General features: G+C 41.4%; 1 long non-coding RNA gene across 1 annotated transcript; it reads right to left on the bottom strand.

The window, feature by feature from the left end:
* Positions 1-1,868: 1,868 nt before the first annotated feature.
* Positions 1,869-3,293, bottom strand: LOC148909545 (uncharacterized). Its single transcript, XR_016120602.1, has 2 exons — positions 3,153-3,293; positions 1,869-2,182 (listed from the first exon to the last, which is right to left on the bottom strand). It is a non-coding gene; the product is annotated as an uncharacterized LOC148909545 (long non-coding RNA).
* Between the last annotated feature and the right edge of the window lie 12,899 nt (positions 3,294-16,192).

Genomic DNA, 16,192 nt, shown 5'->3' with positions numbered 1-16,192 from the left:
TTAAAGAGTAACATATATTATAGTCAAAAATGCAAAAAAAAAAAGAAAAAAAAAAAAAAAAAAAAAAAAGAAACAAAAAAGAAAAGAAAAAAGAAACAAAAAAAGGGGCCACCGTGCTCGTTTTGAAACTGTTGGGGTGGGTATTAGGCCAATTTTTGCCCTATTTGAGCTAAAAATGGAACATTAAAATTCTAGAAAAAAAACTTTCGCGACAAAGTGTATATGATTTTTATAAATTTGCTTTTTGATTCCAGCCAAATACTCTTAACGCTATATTTTTCGTCAATTTATTCCATTGGGACAGCATGGGTTGAGCTAGTTCACGGAGATTTGAAAGTGGTACTCCATGAATTTCTTGTATACATCACCTCAAAAAAAGTCAAAATTACCATGTTTTGCCTTGGAAGGACATTTTTTATCAAGAATTTAAAAGATTGTTTTATGTGCAATGTAAAAATTGGAAAAAAAGTTGGGTGTCACCGTACTGTATTCGGGGCTATAAGCTAAAAAGGTGTGAAAAATCTCATGATTTCGATGTTTTGGCCGCGCGAGCTTGGGCACTAACTGTTATTAAGGCCCATATGAAATGTTATGGAGTTTTTTTGAATCAAAACTCCTCGAATGGCCATATTTCGCCTCTAGCATGAGTTTTCATTTGATCTGCATCGGAAATTTTATTTCAAACTACGACATTACGTACTAAATATTTGGAAAATTCCACTCTGCATTATAGTAAAAAGTCAACAATAGCTTCACTTCTAACCCAATAGTCTTCTTGGAATTTTAAAGCTTTAAAATGTAGATTTTTTTCTGTAATTTTGGCTTGGATGGCAGAGAAGCGTCATGCTTTAGCTTGACGTGCAAACACGCCGAAAACAGTGTTGTCACGCCGTTTTGTATGCTATGTAACGCTTGTCACGCATTCGGTATAAGACTTATCCCTAATGATATTCTTTAAAAATTCGTATCTCTTAAAACTACCTGGATACTCCGATCCAATTTTTTTTCGGTTTAAATTATAAAGTAAATGCCAAATTATTATTTAATTAACCTCAATAATTGCTTTTTAAAGTGCACATGAACCCTTCGACAATACTTTCAGTACTGATTCTACACGAAGTAAATAGTTGAATGGTAAAATATTTCTTGATTTGAGTGATGCGTTTCTAAGTTATGAAGGTTTATACTTCCAATATGCTAATGAGTGTGACGTCTATTAAGGCTTAATCAAATATACAAAATCGAACTGGTTCATAGAAACAGTATTTAAAAAGCATCATTATTTTACTCATGGTTTACATGAAAGCTATTTACAATTTTTATTTTCAAAATGGCCAGCATTTAGTATTACTAGTTACAACAAAAACACTCAAATACCTTACCTGACGTCATCATCATTAACATATTGGAAGTATAAACCTTCATAACTTAAAGACGCATCACTCAAATCAAGAAATATTTTACCAATCAACTATTTACTTTATGCAGAATCAGTACTGAAAGTATTGTCGAAGGGTTCATGTGCATTTTAAAAGAATATGGGCACAATCTGTATGTACCTAATGATCGCAAAATAGGGAGCACGAAGCTAAGAAATTATATATTTAAAAGCCAACTGTTAGAGTCATGGTACTAGGGGTATATTCCAGTAAAGAAACAAATTGTCAGTCATTTAGGTGGATTTAGGATGGAAATTTATCAAAATCTTTTGAAAAAAAAAATCGTTTTTTCTCGTGTTAGTAAAATCATGACGTCATCACTTTTTAACGATTCTTTAACCTTTATTATTTCTTTTAAATGCATGGTGATCCCTACTTTTCTAACAGAATTTTACAGCCCTTCGATAGGATAAAACAATTCGCATAGTCATTTAAAAATATTATTTATTCTCGATTAGCAGGCACCGTCCTTTTAAAGTCACGTTTTGAACCTAATTTCACAATTATTTTAATCCATATATGTGAAATTAGTACGTTTTGACTAAATTAAACAATGAACCTCTCGCTCTCCTGGTCTTCAAGTCAACAGCCAATCGTTCGGGCTTCTATTTTAATTGTTAATGAAATCATTAGCTTGCCTGTCCGGCTTGCTTGTTTTTCTGTCCACACGCCGGCTTAATGGCGGGAGAAACGAACACAGCCAAGGACACGAGTAACACGACCACGAAGAACCTCATTTTGTACTGTGAAGGAAAATTCGATTAAATAGATTAAAAGAGGTTTACAACTTCTGCCTTGTCCAACGTTAACGACTCATATTAATAACATGTACAGAATTTCTTAAACAACTTTATGCTTATGATACTCAGCTTTATTTATCTTTTCAACGTAATTGACTGTATGCTGAGTGAAAATGCGTCAACAGATATTAATCGATAAATTGAAGCTTAACGAATACAAAACGTTATTCGTGCTGATAGGAACCCGTCAACAGCTTGCTTGTTTCATTCGATTAGATTGGGCCATGTATTTCCGAAGGAATTCATTTGGAGAGCCAAAAACCTCTAGCACCAGTTTGGTCTTTAGTTATCTATTTTATAACTTCGAAGACATACTAAAATAAAAGACAACGTTAAACTAAAGAAATGAAGAAAAAAAAAAGAAAAAAATGAAAAGGGCACTATGAAGTTAAATGTATGGTGAGAGTCACGAAATAAAGAGACTCCAAGAAAAGAAAAAGATTTTTAAAAACAGTTTTTCTTCCCGTTTGATCCGTTTCTCTTCGCTCATGGCCATTTCGATTGTGCATGTATTTCAACGTTTTAGTCAACCAATATTTCATGCAGCTAAAAATACAATTACATTATTTGATTTAGAAAAGGCGTGAGGGAAAAACTGTTAAAAAACATGGAAGCAAAAAAAATTCACCCACTCTAATATTAAGTATTTAATAAAATTGTTCGTTTAAGAGACGTAACGGCCGAAAAAAAAAACAGTAAAAGGAGAAAAAAATGGCATACAAATTTATTGTGAAAATGTTAAGTTCCTGCTGCTCTTCTCTCATCAACTATGCAAGACGAAGTCATAGATGCGAGAACGAGTTTAGTACTCAGTGTAACCTTTATTTTAAAACTCAAGCAGTAAAGGTGACGAAACTTTTTTTTCTTAAAAATTCCTTTTTTTAACGAATCTCAAAAAAAACTTGTGACCTACCTGCTACGACTTCAAGTGGTTTCTTTACTCTGAAGTATCTTGTTCTGTTGTCGATCACCAAGGTACTGAATGAACTTCTTTCAAGCGGACAGTCAGTTAAGTAAAGACTGACAAGAGCTTGAAGCTCCAGTCCTTACATGTTGTAACATGTTCTGTCGTATCATTAGTAGTAAAGGAGGAAAGAAAGTCAAGTTGAACTTATTTTCTGAGTTTTGAAAGCTAATTGGCATAAATAATGATTTCAACATTCATGAGGGGGGTGGGGTGGGGACCGAAGTCATACATCACCGAACAAAAGATGTATGATTCGTCTTGTCAAATGTCAGGCCTCCTGTGGATACTCCAACGTATTCCATCCTCCCTACTGTGTTGTTTTTCCGCTTTCATACCGTTCATGTACGAACGTGTTCAACACACACATATAAACATTATTGGCAATGATAATACACTTGAAGAGCGCTTATTCAGCTCTGTTCTGCTGATAATAACCGATAATAACCGATAATAACAAACTATATATGTCATTATGAATTATAGGCCAGTTGATGAAGTACGCAGACCAGATAAAAGAAGAAGCCATCCAGCTTAGAGCATGCATCTCTGGGTAATAGCATTTATCCGTATGTTACTAGGCAACGCCGTCATAGAGATTCCGGCTGCAGGATGACCAAGAGTCATGCTGTTCAGCTGTCCGTCTACCAAAACAGTTGAAAAATTAGGTTTATCGTACCTCAGTGGTCCATCTAAAGAGTTTGATAAAAAGCATTATCTTTCAAATCTTCTTTTTCGTCGTTCTGATTGGCCAAGAGGACAGCAAAATAAAGACCTACAAATAATATTCTACTCATTTGCATTATTAAGCAAAGCCGTTTTGCAGCAATTAATACTCTACTCATGCGCAGTAACGGCTTGATACCTTTGTTATCTTGGTATCTTATAGCAAAAACAACTTTGAATGATAAAACGATTATTGAACTCGGTTATAACAAAATATCTTGATTTGTTAGTATCTCGCATGCAATTATTTGCCTCTGCCTTCGCCATGGCTGGGATGTTTCCCTTTAATGCGCGCGCTCTAATTGGTTGATTCATGGTGACATAACATCTAACAATGAAGCTGTTTCCCGCCCAAGAGTATCATTTGTTCGTTTAACTGTTGCGCATGAGAAGACACATGAATATGGATACAATTCGAAAAGCAAAGGGCACATGCATTAGCTAGTTTTATAATATAGGCAGTTTCCATTCTGTCTAAAAGAAGTATAACGGTAATCTGGAAGCTGCTTTGAGTTCACTGTTAACTGTTTAGTTCAACCAGGGTGCTTGCTTAAGTATATTAAGTAGTGACATCTATAAGGATCTTGATATAATGTATAATCTTATAACTTTAAGAAAAAAATAATGATCGATACTAAGGCAATAATTTACGAAATGTTAGAAAATATGAAGAATTATAGGCGGTTAAAAATAAAGAAAGGGTATTTTGGCTCAAGATAATCAATTTGATATTTCTAAAGAATGTAAAAACGACCACATTTAAAACAAAAGAGACATCAAGCATGAAACTTTACTTAAACTTTTGAGACGCGAGCCAAGCAGTGCATCAGGGATAAAATATGTTCCTAATGTCTTCAGTAAATTTGCAATTCAAAAATAATGACAAAATAAAACAAACAAAGAAATTTTTTTTTTTAAACAATTAGGAACTTTTTTTTTTGTGGATACTTCCCCCTATCATTATGGCGCGCTATACACCGAATCATAATATAGCGACCAATTTGAATAACTATTGTTCTGCACTGACTAGCGATTTACTAGCGTCGTGTTCACTTGGAATCATAAAAAGTAGTATAGGGAATGGGGGTTCCAGCGCAATCTCAACACGGGCAAGATCCGTATCAAAAATCCACCTACGGACGACCCCCACTCCAAGTGTGGTTGAGGGCAACAGCGCACTTAAATATATTAGTCTATATATGGAGTGCGAAGAATGTAAAGAGTTTGCTTATGATTTCTGTGTAAAGTGCTTGAAACCCAAGTTTGTACCCACTAAGCCAAATAAGTATATTTGTTGTGGTAAGAAAATGCAAATAGAAGACGACACGTCAGCACAGTGTTACGAGTGTGGTAAGAATATTCGTAATGCCGTACCAAATGCTACCAGAGAGCAATATTACGCCAATGGAGGTCGTAAGAAAACACCTTATAAGAGAATAAAATACTTTAGGGACTGGATGAGTCATATCCAAGGTTATCGACCGGTATATTTAGACAACGAAGTAAAGAAGAAAATCATAGACCATTTAGAAGAGCCAACCCCGCAAAGTCTACGGAAAACGCTGAAAAAATTAAAACTAGGGAAATATTACAAAGCTATTCCCTATCTTTTGTCTGAAATTACCGGTAAGTCTATTCCCGAGGTTTCTGATATGACAAAAGCCGAGTGGATGTTTTGTCGGCTGGATAAGGATATTCCTTATTATCCTGACGTAATTTACGAAATATTTTACGAAATTGACCCCAACCACCCCCTGTTAGGATGGTTTCCTGAGAAGATAGTGAATCTTATGGCATAAGATGAGCGAATAGCATAAATCTTATGGCATAAGATGAGCGAATAGCATAAATCTTATGCCATAAGATGAGTAATTAGCATAAATCTTATGGTATAAGATTACGCGTAATTTCCAGACTGACGTTCAATATGTAAATAGAATCCTGTCACGCTTTTTTCAAAGCAGATGTTTACTGAGCAAGCTTTCTTTGAAGCTCTTCTTTCGCTTCTTGGTAAATCTTTTTGCGAGATTCCCCGGAAAGATCTTTTAGGACTGTTTTTTTATTCCTTATGTCCGACTTTAATTTCTCGTATTTGTCTTCTTCGGCCAGAATAAGCGAGAATTCTACGTCGTCTATCTTTCTGTCACGCAAAGCCTTTGAGACAAGATCGGTAATAGTATTTACTTTAGCCCTAGATAGAGCTATTGTCGTGTCATGCTTGGATATTTTCGTGGATAGCTTTTTCATAATGCCCGTAGCAACAGCCGAAATGATACCACAAGCTGCCCCAACGCCGGCCAAAGGAACTCCAACGATTATTCCCGGCCCAGTAAGCGAAGTAGCAACGCCAGAGCCCGTTAACACAACGGATATGGATCCTGAAGTTATCGCAATCTTATGTAGCGTACTCCGGGCTCTAACGTACTTTTTTCTAACTTTTTCATAGTGTTTTGCCTGCCCTTCCAAGTAAGCCAGGATTAAGTTCGCTTTATTCAGACGAAAGTTTTCGGCGTTTAGTTCGTTAGGTGTAGTATAGGGAACATCTGGAGCAGCAGTAGGGGGGACTCGCGATTGATGCCGTATATTTGCGGGTTTTACCCGGGAAATTACGAACGCGGGTACAGCAGATTTACGGAAATTCCGCGGTGTGTCCCTTACTGCTGCTGTGTTGGGTACTGCAAACGAAGTATAAAATACGTCCTATATAATGGATACCATCAAAAGTATCAAGAACAAGACTGTGCGCAAACTCAGAACCCAGGTTCTGGACAGGTTAGACGCAGACTTTGCCTTTACGACATTTATGGAAGGTAATACGGATGAGACTATGACACAGGAAAGAGCAGAACAGATAATCGACCTAATGCCCGAGGGTAATTACCGTTTGGAGTTGACCTTTATAAAGTATCTGGACGGGGAATGGATTATTGAAAGGGGCCGCAATCCCATTAGAGCGTCTGGTAAAAAGAACCTGTTCGTCTTAAGTAAGGCTACCAACCCGGGAGCATTAGAAGGAATTGACATGTTATTCTATGAGGTTGCTTACCCTGTTACAGTGGTAATTTACGGGGCGTATGAAATGCCCACGCCAGATGTAAAGAAGTTACAACCAATGCGACATCCTGGTAACTGTGTTGGTAAGCTAGTCCGGGAATTCTTTGAAGATGCTTCCCGTGGTGGTAAGTTAACCTTAAAGCGCCGAGAAGCCATTCGAAAGTGGGAGCATTCTACCCGCAAGACTGGAGGAACCATAGCCAATATTAAGAAGTTGGAAGTGGCATTAGAGCGGCGCATACACGTCAAAGATATCACAGACGGGTTTATTTACTCTGGGACTCACAAATTATGGAGGTAGAGGAGCTCCTATTGTTATCTACCAACATAATGGGCACGCTTGGCGGGAACTAAGGTTTCCTAAGAAGGTTAAGACCTCAGTCTACAAAGTATCTCCGTTAGCAGACTTGGTTCATGAGAATTCCATCTGGTTAATGGACGCAGAAGGTAGGCAATTTATGACACAAGACGGTACTTTGTATAGACCCGAAATGGAACAGCTGAAGATAGACAGCGTTTGTGAAGACCTGGGTGAAGATTTTCCCGAAGTATTAAGTTCTCGTTCCCTGGACTTCTTAGCCGCAAAGAAGCGTAATGGCTGGAAGCCGACTCCTAGCGACCTTCCAATTCCAAAAGCCTGCATAGAACATGGTCACGGAGGTCTTTGGAATATGGAATACGACGAGGACGAGTATGTCTCGCTGGATATGAAACATTGTTACCCTGCGTCTTTCAAAGGCCTAGGAGATTGTAAAGAGTATTATGACCGTTACGGACATCCGGGCAGCCAATTCTTTAGGGTAGCTTTGGATGGTACGTACGATGCCCCAGCAACAGGATTCGTTAGATTGACCAGCTGGAAGCTAAAGGAGGGATTACATCCCATAATTTACGCGTGGTATGGGAAGCATCTGCAAGAAAAGGAATGGATCCCTGTGCCGCTATTAAAGTTCCTCGAAGAACGGAAACTCCTTACGTACGCTGCTCATGAGGCAATATTATGTCGTCGGGAGTTTACCAAATGGCTGCCAGAAGACAATGCTACCGCCCGCATAGTTATTGGTAAGTTCACTCAGGGCGCAAGGGAAGGGGAGAAGCACATGCAACGCCGCTTAATCACAGATAAGGGAGAATTAAGCTTCCTCGTGCAACGAGCTCACGACCAAGGTTCAATGGTGTCAGTAGAGAAGTGGGATCATTTCACAGATTCCCTGCAACAATGGAATGCCTTGTGTTACTATCAAGACCACAGACCGCAGTATTACCATCTGCGTGCTAGCATGTTAGCTTACGCCCACATTAATCTCTTAGCGATGTTGCTGCGGTTTGACAAGGAAGACATTCCAAGAGTAGCTACTGACTCTTTGTACGTCAAACCTGCAGTGCTTGAAAAGATGCAAGAGTTCTACACCGACGACGAATTAGCAGAAAGCGGGCAATGGAGGGTCAAGGACGAAGAGATAAAGGCCTGGCGAGCAAGAGTAACCTACGACGCTAATCATGCTAAAGGAACGGTAACCCCGACTGAGGAACCATTACCAAGTGTCACAGACCCCATTTCTTACCACCGCTTCTATTATCTTTACGGAACAGGAGGCAGTGGTAAGACTACCAGAGTCCTGAAACTATTCCCTAAAGTAACCGCATTAACTCCTACACATCGTTTAGAACGCGAACTCGCCGCTAAGGGCTTTGAAGCACAAACTTACCACAGTTTCTTTCGTTGGAATGGCACTAAATGGGTCCCAGAAGCTATTCATGATATTCCTCCTGTGATCTTATGGGATGAAATCTGTACTGTGCCCTTAGAAATCCTAAAAGAGTTCGTAGACTTCCTAAAAGGTAAGTGCCAGGTAATCTTCGCAGGAGATCCTTGCCAGCCACCCCCAATAGCAGGGGAAATGCCCCACGAATGGTTAAAAGGAATGGTAGATTACGCAGAGGAAATTAACACCGATTACCGTAGCAAGGATCAAGTAAGGAACCTCAAAGCGGAACTAAGGGGCCTTACAGACGCTCAGCAATGTAAAGTACTCCGTAAGAGAGTACGAGCCAAGTCCTATGAGGAATTCATACAGGCCTGGAACCCCAAAGATGTTGTCTTAAGTAGTAAGCGTGCTTCTCAGGCCCGTATTCAAAAAGATCTGTTAAATATTCACCGCGAAAGATTCCCCACTAATCTCGTACCCGTTTGCTATAAGCCCCGAGATACCAGAATGCAGAAAAGAGACGTACGGGTACCTGGCACTGACATTACTTTAGAGAACGCAGTTACCCACGATAAAGCCTGGGTGCAAATGAAAGACGTAGAAAGGATTACTTCCCACCCCGATTGGAGACTTGGTTACTGCATGACGGTACATAGTGCCCAGGGATTAACCGTAAAAGAAACGATGTGGATCATAGACCAGCGTTTGTGTTGGAGTAACTTAATTTACACCGCCGTAAGCCGCGTAGAATACGCCAAGCAATTGAAAAGAGCTTGGGGTCCGCAACTGCGTTACGATAAGACCCCAGAAGACGTAGCCAAAGAGAACATTACGAAGAAACTCCTTCGCTACAAGCGCCACGACGAAGAAAAAAATATGACGTTCGACCTCTGCGTGGACGACGTCTATAAGAAAGGGGCAAGGTGTGCCAAATGTAACATACCTCTACTATGGAGGTTTGACCCGAATGACGATCAGCAGTTCTCCGTGGATCGTATCAACAACAAACGCGGGCATTGCAGAGGTAACGTAAGACTGACATGCCTAGAGTGTAATCGGGCGCGCGGTGCTGCGCTACTCTGAGTCTTTGGGGACTATGAGCAGCTCTTCCATGACAAATCCACGACTTGGGCCATTTAGGTAATACAACACGGGTTGCCCCTCCTTGGTGACGGACTTTGAAATCTCATACGTTTCCAAAGACCAGTTAGGATCCGTGGCTCTCTTACTGCCACCTTCGAGTTCCCCCGGCTGATAGAGGTATCTGACCACTATGTTGCGGGGTAGCTTTTTTTCCTTCAGTCCGACCGCCCTCGAACTTCTGACGTAGGACTTGTGTTCCACGTGTTTCTTTTTTATGGCATCTCTGGGTTTTATTCCCGTAGCCCTGGCCGCCTCGTTGTTCAAAGCCGCGACGACCTGGGGGAGCCTCTGAGTCCATTCTCTGTTGTGTTTGGATGGATCTTCCAGCTCTTTCCAATACTGGTACCCAAAGAGACGCTCGGCCAGGGTCTTATTGAATCTTTCGACGATGCTTTGACCCCTGTGGTACTCAGCTTCAGCTCTTCTAATCTTAGTGTCGTGGTCTTTCAGGGTCTTAGTAACGACGCCCATGAACTCTGTCCCCGCATCCACTTGCAGCAGCTTAGGCCATTTCAAAACGCGCTTATAAATCCTACCTAGGGCTTCTGCGACTTCCCCAGAATCCTTGCTGGTTATGGGTTCGGCGTCCTTGTATCTGCTTGCGATATCAACTACGGTCAAAGCGTACCTATAGGTCTTCTTTCTCACCTTGTCGTGCGGTAAGAAGAGCAAATCCGCCTGATGAACTTCATTGGGGGTATTTACGGTAAAGCTGGGCCTGGGAATGTACTTAGGCACGGGAAGATAAACCTGCCAGAGGGTTTGTTTTCTTAGCCAGTTCTTAGCCGTTTCATCTGATACCCTGGCCGCGGTCGCGAGTTTTTTAATAGCCGACGCTCCTTTCCAATAGCCTTCAGGCCCATAGTAAATCCTTTTAAGTTTGTCCTCAGTTCGGCCCATTATATGAATAGAATCGCGCTTCGCTTGATTCAAGCGAAGGATAAAACAAGATTGATCTTACGTCCATTAAAATCCACCGTCTTTCCGTCCACTTTAATGGTGATGTTTATGCTTTCCACCAAATTAGACAAGTCATAGCTCAAAGAAATGGGGGTGTATTCTACCAGGTCAAATGGATTACCTTTGGGTAGAAACTTGGACATAAGAGAAGACTTTTCTCCATTGTTGTAACTATGGACCAAGTCGCAATAGACTTCGTAAGAGGATGCGACTTTCCATTTTACATCATATGTAGTACCGCTATTTATTGTGGTACTAGTAAGGCCCAGGAGTTCTACCAATGAACTGCCTTTTAAATTAACGCTCCCACTATTTTTTTTGAATTTCATTTCATGGGGTAATCCTGTGGTAAGAGTATATCCATGCTTTGCTAGCTCCTTAGCCAGTGTTATAGGTGTGTATTGGGAATCTGGTATAATTTGATTGGCGGCATTGTCAACGACAAAGCCGCCAATCAAATTATACCAAGAATTGTACAAAGAGCAACTAACCAACCGAACCCTTTCCGCGCGGATGGGAGGATTCAGATAAGTAGTAAAGTTATTCTTGTCGCTTTCCAAAAAGACGATCATTATATTAGATACGCCAAGGCCACGCCTCCTGCCAGCCCTGCGACTCCTACGAAGACCAACTCACTATTTTTTGGTTTCTTAGAAGGCTGGTAGTAATTCTTAAAGTCAGGCTTCTTTAACACCACTGTGGGGTGCGCCTGCGAATAAAGTTTGAAGGCGTAGTCTGTGTTTTCGAAGTTCTTATCCGCCTGCATTTTGTCTTGGTAATTCTTATCCAACCAATCCCTGTAGGCTTGTCTTTTTTTATTCCAAACCGCCACGTCTCGCTGATATTTCTCCAGCGCTAAGTCGTGCCTTTTTCTTTCGGCGTTAGATTCTGCGTTTTTATCACCGCTAACTAATTTATCCAGATATCTACCGCCATAATTAGCTCCTGTAAATGCTAAAGCTGCAATAACTCCACCTGCGACTAAGCTAACCATTATATGTTAGGCAGGTACTTTTCCTTTCGTAGGTAATCCTTTAGCAAGATAGCCCCGCCAACGGCAGCGGTCATTTTAGCGAAATTAGCGAAGCTCTTGCTTGGGTCTTCAGTAAAGTCTTCTTTGAGCACTTTCTTACCTACCCAACCAATACCCGCAACGATGGAAGTAATGATAGCTGCTTCTTCAACAGTTTTCAACAACGCGGTCGACATTATATTACAAAGCGAGAAGGTCATTCCATTTCAGGGATTTTGTTTTTTCTGACCTCCACAGGTGCGTGATATGTTGGGGCCTCCCACTTTACTTCTGGCTTCATATTCCGCCATTGTAAGTAAAAGCTGCCTGCTGCTATAGCAATTCCTAACGCGCCGATGACATAGCCGGGATTCCAAAAGGATTCGCTTTCGTCCTCCACCTTTTCTTCTTTTTTGGCTTTATTCTTTCTGTTCATCTCCGCGAGCTTCTTTCCCGCGGCAACTCTGCCTGCAGATTTAGGCTTGGTAATCTTCTGCTCCTCCTGAGGTTGTTCTTCGGTGCCACTCATCTTATATCTAAGGACTTGAAGGACTTGATAATAACTTGACGGCGACTTGACAATGACTTAAGGATGACTTGATTAAGTACTTAAGGACGACTTGACAATGACTTGACTAAGTACTTGAGAATGACTTAAGACGACTTGACTAAGTACTTGACAATGACTTGACTAAGTACTTAAGACGACTTGACAATGACTTGACTAAGTACTTAAGGATGACTTGACTAAGTACTTAAGGACGACTTGACAATGACTTGACTAAGTACTTAAGACGACTTAAGGACGACTTGACTAAGTACTTGAGAATGACTTGATAATGACTTGACTAAGTACTTGAGGTGACTTGATTATCAGCAAGTGCTGCCTGAAAGACCTTTTCGACTTCTCTGTCCTTCTTGAAGTCCTTCCAAGATGTTCCAAAGGAACCTAGTACCTCTTTCAAGTCAACGTGCTGAGCTACGTGCAAAGCCGCAGAGTCTACTGCCATTAACTTACCGCACTTCAAAGACAACCACCCGCAGGTTATCTTAAGTTCTTGGGCAATGACATAGTCCTCACTTATGTCCTTCCGTAGTTGATCCACATCGTCTATGGGCAGTGCAAATCCAAGCAATTTAGTCGCAAGTCGGATAGCGGAGTCTGCGACGGCGTCCGTGGTCTTACTTGCAAGGGCAGCCTCGTACCTCTTATGGAACTTTTTGACTTCCTCTTCTGACAACTTGTTAACTTGCTCATGGGTAAGTTCCTTGCCTATCATTTCTTTACACTTCCCCGAAGACACAAGGATGTTGAGTTGTTCCTTGAGGTTACTTTCGTCTAACTGTGTGGGGACTTCATCTAAGAGCTGCTCAATCTCCATATACATTAGGAGTTAAAGATCTGAGATCTTTATTGAATACGGAAACCTCAAAGAGAAGATCATCTTGGAATGTTGATGCGTCTTTAAATGCCGCATGTATTCATGCAACTGTTCCTTGGATATCTCACCGCCGTAGTCGCTTAAGATGGTTTCCAGGTCAGACTTACTGGGTGTATAAAATACGACCAGGGAGCCTATGTTTTCCCTTAAGGGTTTAGAGACACTGGTAAGCTGCTGCGAGAGCAACCAAACACTAATATTGTCATGTCTGCCGCTGAAAGCGAGCTTCACTAATTCGGAGGTGCGCTTTTTTACGTCGTCCCCACAGGCAATGTCATCCAGTATGAGTAAAGTCTGTGTATCTTTAGGGAATTGTTTGTGCCAGAACTTCAAATGGTTGGATAACTCATTAGGGTCCAATATGTCTACAAAGAAGTCGTCATCTTTCACTCCTATGCCTTCCCAGGTGCGGTTATTCACGTAGGTGGGACAAAGCAGCACGACGTAGTCGAAGCGGTATCTAAAGGGTCCTAATAGCTGCTCCACGATGAATTGGGTCTTTCCGCAGCCGGTGGGTCCTACTATCAGAGCATTACAAGGCATGTGATCTGGATTCATATATAGATGGAACCAGTGGAAGCAGTAAGAAGAATGACCGCCGACGCAAAGGATAAAAAAAACACCATAGAAATACAAAGGGAAGAAATAGATCGGTTAAAAGAGCGTGTGCAGGAATTGTATGATGAAATGTGTAGGCTGAAGCGTGCAGAACGGTTTGGTGCGCTTTTGACAATAGTGGGTTGGGCTACGGAGTCCGTTAAGGACTTCATTCAATATCCTCTATAGAATGTTAACGATAAGGAACCTCGAAATGAATTAGGTCCATCGCGCAATGGCATCCTTAGGCGACTTCATCGTCGTTGCTGGCGTAGCATTTCCGCCTTCTGTAGCAGCGCATCTTTCATACGCATTTCGGCGTAGCGACTGAAAGTACATGCTTGCGATGGATCGTATAAGCACTGCCACAAGTGTTGTTCCTTCCTGACGCAGCCACACTTATCGCAAGTGTCGTTCCAGTAGTTTACGTTCTCCCAGGCGACCTTTTCAAATGTGACGTCGAAGTTCACAAAGAGGTTGTCTATTTCTTTTTTCTGGTTGTTTAATTGCCTTACCGTGTCGACTGGACAACAACGTTCTGCTACGTCGCCATGCTCTTCGCAGACGACTTCTGAAAGGTCGTATCGTTTACATCTGTGTTTGTGCCAGGCATCTTCAAAGGATGCGTTGCAGCTTTTGCAAAGAGATTTGAGGCAGACTCTGTGTTCCATGTGGTATGCTAGTGCTTGAGGAGAGCTTAGTACCTTGTAGCATTCTTCGCAAGTAAGGTTGTGTGCGTTGTTTCGGCGACAGACTTTGTTTTTGACGTGGTAGGAACAAGCTTGCGCGGTAGCAAAGGTCTTATTGCAATGTTCGCATGTCGTTTCTGTCGCGCGTTGCTTAAAGCAGACCTTGTTTTTGACGTGGTAGGAACAAGCTTGGCTGGTCGTAAAGGTCTTATTGCAATGTTCGCATGTCGTTGCTGCGCGTTGCTTAAAGCAGACCTTGTTTTCGGTGTGATAGTTAAGTCGCTGTAAGGAACTGAATCGTTTGTTGCAATCGTTGCACGTCATTATAGTAGGGTGTTCTTTATGCCTTATTAATGATCCTACTTCGTTGTTGCTGATAGGGTAGGGTCTCTTAAGGCCTTTAGTTTTAATGTCATTATTTCTTAATGTTTTGAATGTTATTAGGCTTATATTCTTAGGGTCTTTAGTTTTAATGATACCTTATTATTCTTTAATGATATCTCATTAACATTACTTAATATAATAAATAAAAAGAGGATAATATGAAGGACCCTAAAATAAGTCTTTACGTAACGTATCCTAAGAAAGAATAATAAGATATTATTAAGATCTCCTTACATCACCGATATACTACATCAAAGTTAAGGCGCAGGAGCCTGGGAGGAATTCTAGTTACCCTTTCAATATATGGACTGCATTACATGTGAACTACCTGCCGACTGCATAATTCGTGAGGAGAAAAAATACACCTGTCCTCATTGTAATAAGGTATTCCCCGAAGGATCCTTTGTTGGGCATTGGTGTCCCACAGATCCTAAAACACAAAGAACTTTAGTTTACAAAGAGGATCTGTAAGGTATGTATATGGAGCGACTGCAATACCGTCAAAAGACCATAAGCACCCTTTGCGGTAACTGCGGTCAAAAGCTGTCCACCCTCCAAGCCTTACAATATCACCGCGACAACAAAGTCTGTCTAAAGAACTACTGCTACCGCTGTGATGAGCCCTTCTTTGAAGAGAACTGGCATAAGTACCGCTGCCGCCGTTACCACCTAGAAGGTATTGCCTGCGAAACCCACGGTGACATAGCCGAACGCTGTTGCCCCCTTGAAACCTCCCGGGCGCTGACAACACGTAAGAAGGAAATTGACCAAACCTTTGTAGGCTTTGACGACGTTGAGGGCGTTAAATGGGAGGACAGGGAACACTGGGAGGCTATTTGCGATCGCTGTGGCTGTCAACGGAGCGGACAACATATTTGGTGCTGTCTATACGACGGACCACGTCCTTTAGACCATTACCTGGCGGTACGAAAGGCTTGGAAAAATGAGAAAGATATATGATTCCTCAAATCGCAGCATTCGTAGGAGGCGTCTTAATTACCGTATCCGCTTACCAGATAACAGAAAAAATGAGGTCCGCCGTAGCAGACCAATACTTAACCGCCCATGAGGATGACTTCTAATCACACAGAGGATTAGCATCTACCTTCCTTTCAACGTCGAACTTCCATCGACCGCTGACCTTACCATAGCTGCGTATGTGTGTGAATTCCTCACCTTGAAGGACATACCGCACGCAGTCCGGTGCCCACAGTGTGCACTCTTTACCGTCGTGTTCCAAGACCAACCTTAAACGGCTAATGTCTTCGAACAC

Source organism: Actinia tenebrosa, unplaced genomic scaffold (assembly GCF_029948245.1).
Source record: "Actinia tenebrosa isolate PJP-AT-01 unplaced genomic scaffold, QUT_ActTen_1.0 PGA_scaffold2__45_contigs__length_23673736, whole genome shotgun sequence".
NCBI lineage: Eukaryota > Metazoa > Cnidaria > Anthozoa > Actiniaria > Actiniidae > Actinia > Actinia tenebrosa.
Note: the sequence above shows the minus strand (reverse complement) of the source record. Positions and strands in the feature narration are given on the sequence as shown.